This window comes from Staurois parvus, unplaced genomic scaffold (genome assembly GCF_062004578.1).
Source record: "Staurois parvus isolate SC_StPar_1 unplaced genomic scaffold, SC_StPar_1.0 ptg000249l, whole genome shotgun sequence".
NCBI lineage: Eukaryota > Metazoa > Chordata > Amphibia > Anura > Ranidae > Staurois > Staurois parvus.
Genome location: NW_028318045.1, coordinates 3,002,639 through 3,014,462, shown reverse-complemented (window position 1 = coordinate 3,014,462; position 11,824 = coordinate 3,002,639).

Below are 11,824 nucleotides of genomic sequence, written 5' to 3'. Positions count from 1 at the left end.
TGCTAAAGAGAAGCCAATCTAAAAACAGCCATAGATTAATCAAATTTCAGGCGCTTCAGTAGGGACCAGCTGAGAATTATATTCCTCTTATGTACTGGCTGGTTGTACTGAGGTCGATATATTGATCAAGTTCAGTACAGCCAGCCTGTTGGATTTTTTGAGTGTGGTTAATGGTGTCGGTAACTATAGCCACCAGAAGTGATCATGGTGTTCTGCCAGCTGGGAAGGCTCCCTGCCAGCAGAAGACAATAGTGTTGTGGGAGGGATTCCTCCACTAACACTGGTTGTGTTGATGAGGGAATAGAGCGATTTTCTTTCCTGCAACCTGTGTGTGATCTATGGCTTGCCTTAGGCTTCTTCTGAACAGGAATGTGGGAAAACTGTCATTCAATCAGCGCATGCAGCAAATAGGCTGCAGTGCTAATCAGTGTATTCTGCCAGCGGAGGAGTCCCTGCTGTAAGCATACAATAACACAGCTGGGAGGACTCTTCCATCCTCTTTACTTGTGTGGATGGGAGTATCGGTTATCTTTTTTTAGATCAGCCTATCAGATGTCTGGGAGAAAAAAAAAATTAATCTACGGCCAGTTTAAGAGTGAAAGAAAATCACAAATTTTAGAAAAGGAATAGTAGAGAAATTTTCATTGGGGGTCAATAGTTCTGGTGACCTGGGATTACCTCAATATGGAGGGATTTAACCCTTCCTTACTTTAAATAAAAATAAAAAGTTTAGCCTTTGGTTATACTTTAAAGCCGTAGTAAACAACAGATTAAAAAAAAAAAATCCCCTGCAAGGTAATGTCATAATGTGCTGGTATGCATCGCACACTAACACATTATGAAGGACTTACCTTAAAACAAAGCCCTCCAGCGACGCGCTGTCACCAATGCAAAGGCTTCAATCTTCACCCTTCTGAGTTCTCGTGTTCTAGCTGTCTGACTGGCCAAGTTGTGATGACGCCACTCCCGTGCATGTGCTCAGGAATCCCGGGTCACGGCACAGTGCACTGAAGGAACGGCACGACTATGCTGTCCCTTCAGAGCACATGTATCGGCTCTCAAAAAGAGCGAATATCTTCTAAATGGTGTATTTTTAGGAGATATTCATTTTACCTACAGGTAAACTTCATTAAAACATTAATCCTAATTAAAAGGTATGCGCTAATAACAAACTTATGCAAAGGTGTATATCATCATCCAAAAAACATTAGTGTTTTAAATAAATAAGTATAGTGTCCAAACATAAATTAGTGTCCAAAAAATATATATATATCTTCAGTGACTTGAACCAATTGTGAAAAATCCACCACCAAAGGAGATTAAATGAACTCACCAGAGCTAATGGCTGGTCAGATTATAAACCAGCAACAGCGCTTGTGCTCTGGGAGCAATGAACCCGATGTCCAAATAGATATGGTGATGTTTCAGATACTTCCAGATAATAATAATCACAGACAAACAACTTTGCAGCCCAAGCTCTTATGATGAACGTCTGCACTCTTTCTCATACCTTCATGAGAGCATACAGTACACTCGGGGACAAAAAAGAGAACATAATGGTGCAATACGTTTTTTTCATTTATCTCTTTAATAAAAAAGGTATAAGGAAACTCAGAAACAAGGTGTCCCAACAGACACCAGCTTCAATCGCAAAAAAGGGTTGAGATACAGTTAACGCTCACCGCGGATCTCTCCCATACAGCACAGACCAGCAAGGCTCTCTAATGTCCACATCGAGTAGGGCGTAGTCTTATTAAAGAGATACATGAAAAAAACGTATTGCACCATTATGTTCTCTTTTTTGTCCCTGAGTGTACTGCATGCTCTAGAGATGAGCGAATCGAACTCGGCGAAGTGGAATTCGTTTCGAATATTAGGAAAATTTCGATTCGCGCCGAATCCGAAAATTAGCAGACTTCGGATGCGCGAATCGAAATTTTTCCAAAAATGGCGGCGACATGTGCGACGACGGAGCGGGGATCTGTGGGAAGGCGCGCAGACAAGGCGCGCTGACCCATAATGCATTCATTCATGACATGTGATCGCATTAGCCAATCAGCAGCCAGCCAGCCAGCACTGTGTAATGGTCGAGCTATAAATTGCGGCCATTTTAGAATTCTCCATTAGCCTCCAGTCATTCAAGAGAGACAGACCACCTGTCTGTATTGAGGGACAGAGTTAGGGCCACAGAATCGTTACTTAGGGACACAGAACCGTTACTTAGGGACACAGAACCGTTACTTAGGGACACAGAACCGTTACTTAGGGACACACAATCGTTACTTAGGGACACAGAACCGTTACTTAGGGACACAGAACCGTTACTTAGGGACACAGAATTGTTACTCAGGGACAGACACAGAATTGTTACTCAGGGACAGACACAGAATTGTTACTCAGGGACAGACACAGAATTGTTACTCAGGGACAGACACAGAATTGTTACTGAGGGACACAGAATTGTTAGTGAGGGACACAGAATTGTTAGTGAGGGACAGACACAGAATTGTTACTGAGGGACACAGAATTGTTACTGAGGGACACAGAATTGTTACTGAGGGACACAGAATTGTTACTGAGGGACACAGAATTGTTACTCAGGGACAGACACAGAATTGTTACTCAGGGACAGACACAGAATTGTTACTCAGGGACAGACACAGAATTGTTACTCAGGGACAGACACAGAATTGTTACTGAGGGACACAGAATTGTTACTGAGGGACACAGAATTGTTACTCAGGGACACAGAATTGTTACTGAGAGACACAGAATTGTTACTGAGGGACACAGAATTGTTACTGAGGGACACAGAATTGTTACTGAGGGACAGACACAGAATTGTTACTGAGGGACACAGAATTGTTACTGAGGGACACAGAATTGTTACTGAGGGACACAGAATTGTTACTGAGGGACACAGAATTGTTACTGAGGGACACAGAATTGTTACTGAGGGACAGACACAGAATTGTTACTGAGGGACACAGAATTGTTACTGAGGGACACAGAATTGTTACTGAGGGACACAGAATTGTTACTGAGGGACACAGAATTGTTACTCAGGGACAGACACAGAATTGTTACTGAGGTACACAGAATTGTTACTGAGGGACACAGAATTGTTACTGAGGGACACAGAATTGTTACTGAGGGACACAGAATTGTTACTGAGGGACAGACACAGAATTGTTACTGAGGGACACAGAATTGTTACTGAGGGACACAGAATTGTTACTGAGGGACACAGAATTGTTACTGAGGTACAGACACAGAATTGTTACTGAGGGACAGACACAGAATTGTTACTGAGGGACAGACACAGAATTGTTACTGAGGGACACAGAATTGTTACTCAGGGACAGACACAGAATTGTTACTCAGGGACAGACACAGAATTGTTACTCAGGGACAGACACAGAATTGTTACTCAGGGACACAGAATCGTTGAATTAAAGAGTATGTCAGACAACACGCAGAGGAGTGGCAGAGGAGGCAATGTTTTAGGAGCGAGCAGACGTGGCAGCAGAGGAAGGGGTCGAGGCAGCACTAGTCGCAGCCAGAGGCCAGTGCTCCCGGTGTCATCCAGCGGTCGTGTCTCCACCGACAACCCTGCCGTCATCGATTGGTTGGCTCGGTCGTCTTCCTCTTCCCAGGTCACCTCTGACACCTACAGCCAACGGTCGGTGGGTACGTCAGACACAACCGTTAGTTGGCATGGCCCGGGAGCAAGCCCACTGAAATCACGTGTCCTCTACCTGCCCCTGTCCTTTGGTGTTCCCTCACCAAGCGAAGTATCGCATGCTGTGGGCAAAGCCCCACTGTACAGTGGGGAAGAGCTAACAGAGGGCGGTCAGGAACGGGGGGAGACATCCGCCTCTTCAGCAGCCAGGCGAAGAAGTACTGGCGAGGAGTGTGGCTTGGTAGCCGGTCTAGAGACAGGTCTGTCTCCTGACCCACACTCAGCCGAGGGGGCTAGTAGTGAGGCGGAGACCCTAATTGATGATGAGGCTGATCGCACTTGGCAGCCTCGTCGTCATCAGGCTATTGCTTCCGCATCATCAGGAGAAGAGGGTGCCAGCTTGGCAGCGAGCAAAACAGTCGGTGGGTTGCCCAGGAGGCAGCAGGGTCACAGCAGTGTCAGTGGAGGCAAACGGCCACGGAGTAGAGCACCAGCTCCACTGCAGCCTACCACCACGGCCAGTAGTGGTGCCGGTGTGCACGGAGGAAGTAGCAGTCAGCCAGTGAGGAGTAGCGGGGGCAAAGTTTCCTACTCGGCGGTGTGGCAATTTTTTGTCAAGCCGCCCGAGGAAGTAAACGTAGCCGTATGTCGACTATGTGGCCAGAAAGTCAAGCGTGGCCAGGGGGCCCATGTTGGGACTACAGCGTTGCGTCAGCATATGCAGCGTCGCCATTTGGTGGCCTGGGAAAACCGTGATAAAGATACGGCGGTTCTGCCTGCCTCCTCATGCTGCTGCCAGGTCCACAGTGTCTCATGGGTCCCTGTACGGCCTCCCATTGCTGCTGTCTCCATCGCCACACTCTGCCATGTGCCACTTTCAGGTCTCCTCACACTGCTGGTGCTGTCCATTTTGTCATAGGGTGCTGGCAGATTACGGGCCTCCCATTGCTGCTGCCAGGCCCGTAATCTGCCATGGGCCCCTGTACCGCCTCCTCATGCTGCTGCCAGGTCCAGAGTGTGTCATGGGTCCCTGTACGGCCTCCCATTGCTGCTGTCTCCATCGCCACACTCTGCCATGTGCCACTTTCAGGTCTCCTCACACTGCTGGTGTGTTCCATTTTGTCATAGGGTGCTGGCAGATTACGGGCCTCCCATTGCTGCTGCCAGGCCCGTAATGTGCCATGGGCCCCTGTACCGCCTCCTCATGCTGCTGCCAGGTCCACAGTGTCTCATGGGTCCCTGTACGGCCTCCCATTGCTGCTGTCTCCATCGCCACACTCTGCCATGTGCCACTTTCAGGTCTCCTCACACTGCTGGTGCTGTCCATTTTGTCATAGGGTGCTGGCAGATTACGGGCCTCCCATTGCTGCTGCCATGCCTGTAATCTGCCATGGGCCCCTGTACCGCCTCCTCATGCTGCTGCCAGGTCCAGAGTCTCTCATGGGTCCCTGTATGGCCTCCCATTGCTGCTGTCTCCATCGCCACACTCTGCCATGTGCCACTTTCAGGTCTCCTCACACTGCTGGTGCTGTCCATTTTGTCATAGGGTGCTGGCAGATTACGGGCCTCCCATTGCTGCTGCCAGGCCCGTAATCTGCCATGGGCCCCTGTACCGCCTCCTCATGCTGCTGCCAGGTCCAGAGTCTCTCATGGGTCCCTGTACGGCCTCCCATTGCTGCTGTCTCCATCGCCACACTCTGCCATGTGCCACTTTCAGGTCTCCTCACACTGCTGGTGTGTTCCATTTTGTCATAGGGTGCTGGCAGATTACGGGCCTCCCATTGCTGCTGCCATGCCTGTAATCTGCCATGGGCCCCTGTACCGCCTCCTCATGCTGCTGCCAGGTCCACAGTGTCTCATGGGTCCCTGTACGGCCTCCCATTGCTGCTGTCTCCATCGCCACACTCTGCCATGTGCCACTTTCAGGTCTCCTCACACTGCTGGTGCTGTCCATTTTGTCATAGGGTGCTGGCAGATTACGGGCCTCCCATTGCTGCTGCCAGGCCCGTAATGTGCCATGGGCCCCTGTACCGCCTCCTCATGCTGCTGCCAGGTCCAGAGTCTCTCATGGGTCCCTGTACGGCCTCCCATTGCTGCTGTCTCCATCGCCACACTCTGCCACGTGCCACTTTCAGGTCTCCTCACACTGCTGGTGTGTTCCATTTTGTCATAGGGTGCTGGCAGATTACGGGCCTCCCATTGCTGCTGCCAGGCCTGTAATCTGCCATGGGCCCCTGTACCGCATCCTCATGCTGCTGCCAGGTCCACAGTGTCTCATGGGTCCCTGTACGGCCTCCCATTGCTGCTGTCTCCATCGCCACACTCTGCCATGTGCCACTTTCAGGTCTCCTTACACTGCTGGTGCTGTCCATTTTGTCATAGGGTGCTGGCAGATTACGGGCCTCCCATTGCTGCTGCCAGGCCCGTAATCTGCCATGGGCCCCTGTACCGCCTCCTCATGCTGCTGCCAGGTCCAGAGTCTCTCATGGGTCCCTGTACGGCCTCCCATTGCTGCTGTCTCCATCGCCACACTCTGCCATGTGCCACTTTCAGGTCTCCTCACACTGCTGGTGTGTTCCATTTTGTCATAGGGTGCTGGCAGATTACGGGCCTCCTATTGCTGCTGCCAGGCCTGTAATCTGCCATGGGCCCCTGTACCGCCTCCTCATGCTGCTGCCAGGTCCAGAGTCTCTCATGGGTCCCTGTACGGCCTCCCATTGCTGCTGTCTCCATCGCCACACTCTGCCATGTGCCACTTTCAGGTCTCCTCACACTGCTGGTGTGTTCCATTTTGTCATAGGGTGCTGGCAGATTACGGGCCTCCCATTGCTGCTGCCAGGCCTGTAATCTGCCATGGGCCCCTGTACCGCCTCCTCATGCTGCTGCCAGGTCCACAGTGTCTCATGGGTCCCGGTACGGCCACCCATTGCTGCTGTCTCCATCGCCACACTCTGCCATGTGCCACTTTCAGGTCTTCTCACACTGCTGGTGTGTTCCATTTTTTACTAGGGTGCTGGCAGATTACGGGCCTCCCATTGCTGCTGCCAGGCCTGTAATCTGCCATGGGCCCCTGTACCGCCTCCTCATGCTGCTGCCAGGTCCACAGTGTCTCATGGGTCCCTGTACGGCCTCCCATTGCTGCTGTCTCCATCGCCACACTCTGCCATGTGCCACTTTCAGGTCTCCTCACACTGCTGGTGCTGTCCATTTTGTCATAGGGTGCTGGCAGATTACGGGCCTCCCATTGCTGCTGCCAGGCCCGTAATCTGCCATGGGCCCCTGTACCGCCTCCTCATGCTGCTGCCAGGTCCAGAGTCTCTCATGGGTCCCTGTACGGCCTCCCATTGCTGCTGTCTCCATCGCCACACTCTGCCATGTGCCACTTTCAGGTTTCCTCACACTGCTGGTGTGTTCCATTTTGTCATAGGGTGCTGGCAGATTACGGGCCTCCCATTGCTGCTGCCAGGCCCGTAATGTGCCATGGGCCCCTGTACCGCCTCCTCATGCTGCTGCCAGGTCCAGAGTCTCTCATGGGTCCCTGTACGGCCTCCCATTGCTGCTGTCTCCATCGCCACACTCTGCCATGTTCCACTTTCAGGTCTCCTCACACTGCTGGTGTGTTCCATTTTGTCATAGGGTGCTGGCAGATTACGGGCCTCCCATTGCTGCTGCCAGGCCCGTAATGTGCCATGGGCCCCTGTACCGCCTCCTCATGCTGCTGCCAGGTCCAGAGTCTCTCATGGGTCCCTGTACGGCCTCCCATTGCTGCTGTCTCCATCGCCACACTCTGCCATGTGCCACTTTCAGGTCTCCTCACACTGCTGGTGCTGTCCATTTTGTCATAGGGTGCTGGCAGATTACGGGCCTCCCATTGCTGCTGCCAGGCCCGTAATGTGCCATGGGCCCCTGTACCGCCTCCTCATGCTGCTGCCAGGTCCAGAGTCTCTCATGGGTCCCTGTACGGCCTCCCATTGCTGCTGTCTCCATCGCCACACTCTGCCATGTGCCACTTTCAGGTCTCCTCACACTGCTGGTGTGTTCCATTTTGTCATAGGGTGCTGGCAGATTACGGGCCTCCCATTGCTGCTGCCAGGCCTGTAATCTGCCATGGGCCCCTGTACCGCCTCCTCATGCTCCGGCCAGGTCCACAGTGTCTCATGGGTCCCTGTACGGCCTCCCATTGCTGCTGTCTCCATCGCCACACTCTGCCATGTGCCACTTTCAGGTCTCCTCACACTGCTGGTGCTGTCCATTTTGTCATAGGGTGCTGGCAGATTACGGGCCTCCCATTGCTGCTGCCAGGCCCGTAATCTGCCATGGGCCCCTGTACCGCCTCCTCATGCTGTGACGTTGCAACAAGGTGGAATTCAACCCTACATATGTTAGACCGCCTTTACGAACAGCGAAAGGCCATCACCGATTTCCTGATGTTACAAGCGGATAAAGGTACTCCCCTGTGTAACTTAGATGTCAGCCATTGGCAGCTCATGCGTGACACCTGCCGCTTGCTCAGACCCTTTGAGGAGGCCACGCTATTCGTGAGTCGGCAGGACTATGGGATGAACGACGTCATTCCTCTGTTGCACGTCCTGGAACAAATGCTGTTAACAATGGCTGGTCAGGGTGCGGTAGACGTGGCGCACAGATCTCAACGCCACATGACCCCTGTGGGGGCAGGACAGGAAGAAGAGGAGGAGGTAGAGGAGGACATTGGTGCTCAGAAATTATTGAGTGAAATGGGTGGTTTTTCCACTCAGCGGACAGGAGTGGAGGAGCAGGAGCATCTGGTAGAGGAGGAGGAGGAGACAGAGGACCTAGACGCACCGTGGCAGTATGCTGTGGAGATGGAGGCAGGGAGTCCCTCGCATTCCTTGGCACAAATGGCCCATAGCATGCTCGGTTGCTTGCGTAGCGACAGCCGAATAATAACCATCAGACAGAGGGATGACTTTTGGCTGTCCACCTTGTTGGACCCTCGCTACCGTTCAAAAATGGTGGCCTTTTTCACACCTGCTGAGAGGGAGGCCAAAATAGCGTACTATAAAAACCACCTATGTAGTCAGTTGGTCTCTGCCTTTCTGCGCCAACGTCCATCCTCAGACACTGTGGGCCCTGTGCACTCGCGTTCCGCTGCCATGGCAGCAGGGGAGGGGTGGGGTGGTAGGAGCAGTGGCAGCTCCACCAGCAGCAGCTGCCTCAGTCTGCAGTCGATGATGAGTAGCTTTCTTCACCAGCGCAGTGAGGAAACTACTAACCAGCCGCAGCAGCAGCAGCATCAGGTGGACCTGGAGCAGGACCTCAAACAACAGGCTCGGGCCTACTTGGACAGCACCCTGCCAACCGAGGTAGACAATCCCCTTGACTACTGGGCAACGAAACTTGACCTTTGGCCCCAACTAGCTGAATTTGCCCTTGAAAGGCTGTCATGCCCGGCCAGTAGCGTGGAATCGGAGCGCGTGTTTAGTGCGGCAGGAGGTATTGTAACTCTGCGGAGGACACGACTGTCCACCCAAAGTGTGGAGAGACTCACGTTTGTGAAAATGAATCAGGCGTGGATTAGTCTGGATTTCAAACCACCAGTTCCTGACACAACTGACTAAATCCGCCATGAATCATGTCCCAAACATGTTATTATTTTTAACATAGGCCTCTGTATGGCCTTCAATTTAAGCTGCTTACGCTTCGCCACTCTGCCATGGGCCCCTGTACCGCCTCCTCTTGCTGCTGCCAGGTCCAGAGTGTGTCATGGGTCCCTGTACGGCCTCCCATTGCTGCTGACTTCATCGCCAGACTCTGCCATGTGCCACTTTCAGGTCTCCTTACACTGTTGGTGGGTTCCATTTTGTCATAGGGTGCTGGCAGATTACGGGCCTCCCATTGCTGCTGCCAGGCCCGTAATGTGCCATGGGCCCCAGTACTGCCTCCTCATGCTGCTGCCAGGTCCAGAGTGTGTCATGGGTCCCTGTACGGCCTCCCATTGCTGCTGTCTCCATCGCCACACTCTGCCATGTGCCACTTTCAGGTCTCCTCACACTGCTGGTGGGTTCCATTTTGTCATAGGGTGCTGTATGGCCTCCCATTGCTGCTGCCAGGCCCGTAATCTGCCATGGGCCCCCGTACCGACTCCTCATGCTGCTGCCAGGCCCGTAATCTGTCATGGGCCCCTGTACCGCCTCCTCATGCTGCTGCCAGGTCCAGAGTGTGTCATGGGTCCCTGTACGGCCTCCCATTGCTGCTGTCTCCATCGCCACACTCTGCCATGTGCCACTTTCAGGTCACCTCACACTGCTGGTGGGTTCCATTTTTGTCATAGGGTGCTGTATGGCCTCCCATTGCTGCTGCCTCCACCGCCACACTGTGGCTCCACACTCTGGTTTTGGCCCCGTGACTGCCCAAATGAGTGAAGTGTGCGGTGATTCTAAGATCGACGGCACTCATCTGCATGTCATACTGACTGACAGTATTATTTCTCTTCCCCAGCAGACTCCAAGGGCATTTAAATTAAAGGTACAGTGTTCTGCACTAATATAAAGGCTCTCTGAAGCCTAGAAACACCCTTTTTATAAGTTAAATTCGCAGCGAATATATTCGCATCGAATCAAATTTATTCCTCGAATTCGCCGAATAAGCCGAATTGAATTTTTGAATACTTCGCTCATCTCTAGCATGCTCTCATGGAGGTATGAGAAAGAGTGGAGAAGTTCATCATAAGAGCTTGGGCTGCAAAGTTGTTTGTCTGTGATTATTATCTGGAAGTATCTGAAACATCACCATATCTATTTTGACATCGGGTTCATTGCTCCCAGAGCACAAGCGCTGTTGCTGGTTTATAATCTGACCAGCCATTAGCTCTGGTGAGTTCATTTAATCTCCTTTGGTGGTGGATTTTTCACAATTGGTTCAAGTCACTGAAGATATATATATATATTTTGGACACTAATTTATGTTTGGACACTATAATTATTTATTTAAAACACTGTTTTTTGGATGATGATATACACCTTTGTATAAGTTTGTTATTAGCGCATACCTTTTAATTAGGATTATTGTTGCCAAAATTTATTTTGGGTGGGATATGCTGCTGACATTTTGGTGTTTTTTGTAAGTGGCGCTTTTTTCTTTTTTAATTTGGTATTCATTAAAACATTACCTGTAGGTAAAAGTATAAAAAAGAGTTTACTACCACTTTAAGCAAATCTAACCCAAAGAACAGAAATGTAATGATTGCAGCTTATCACTCCTTAGATGTGGTGGCTGCATTAGTCTTCTTTTTCACTTTATTTAAAGGTGCCAGTAACACCTTCCCTGTCGTAGGATGACAAAGCTAACTCAGTGCACTGTATCTATGGAGGAGTAGCAATGTTAATTTTGCCGTGTGAGTTCTTTCATTTGGCCACAGGACTGCAGATCCGGTTTGAGATACACAACCCAACACTCACTTGTAGTAGTTGGCAATGCTCCAGTTGTCGCCCGAACAGGTGTCTCCACTGTAATATTTACCTTAAAATATTCCGTACTGCACGGGGTGATGTCTCTATCCTTTCCTAGAGTTCCCAGGGAATGCTGAGTATCCCCAATCTGGTGAGATAGCACACTAGCACAGCGGGGCATATCTTATCATATGACTTGAGATACCCCACATTTCCCAGGATCCTGCCAGAAAGATGATGATGTCACCATTGTCTAGGTGCTGCAGGCAGAGGCCCAGGGTAACATAACATTATTTAAAGTGTTACTAAACCCACAACAGTAAAATCAGTCTGTATATGCAGTAAAGCATGCTTGTTATACTTACTGTGGAACCTAAGGGGTTAATCCTCTGCATTGTGTAAAAAGGCCCTTTGATCCTGTCTTCTCTGCTCCTCCTCTTGTTCAAATGTCCATGTCTTATCTCCTGATAAGACAGACTGAACCTATAGCCATTCTGCATATGCTCAGTTTGGTGTTTATTGCTAGAGAGGGTTTTTTTTTTCTTGGTAGAGTGCATGTGATCAGCACAGGGCCAATCAGCACTGTCCAGACAGAGGTCGGGGGTTTTGCATCCTCTTGGAACAGAATGAAAACTCCTCCTGCAAGCTTTAACCAGTGCTCTTCTGAACACTGATAGAAGTCACAAGACTGCTCTAACTGCTGATGAGAAAA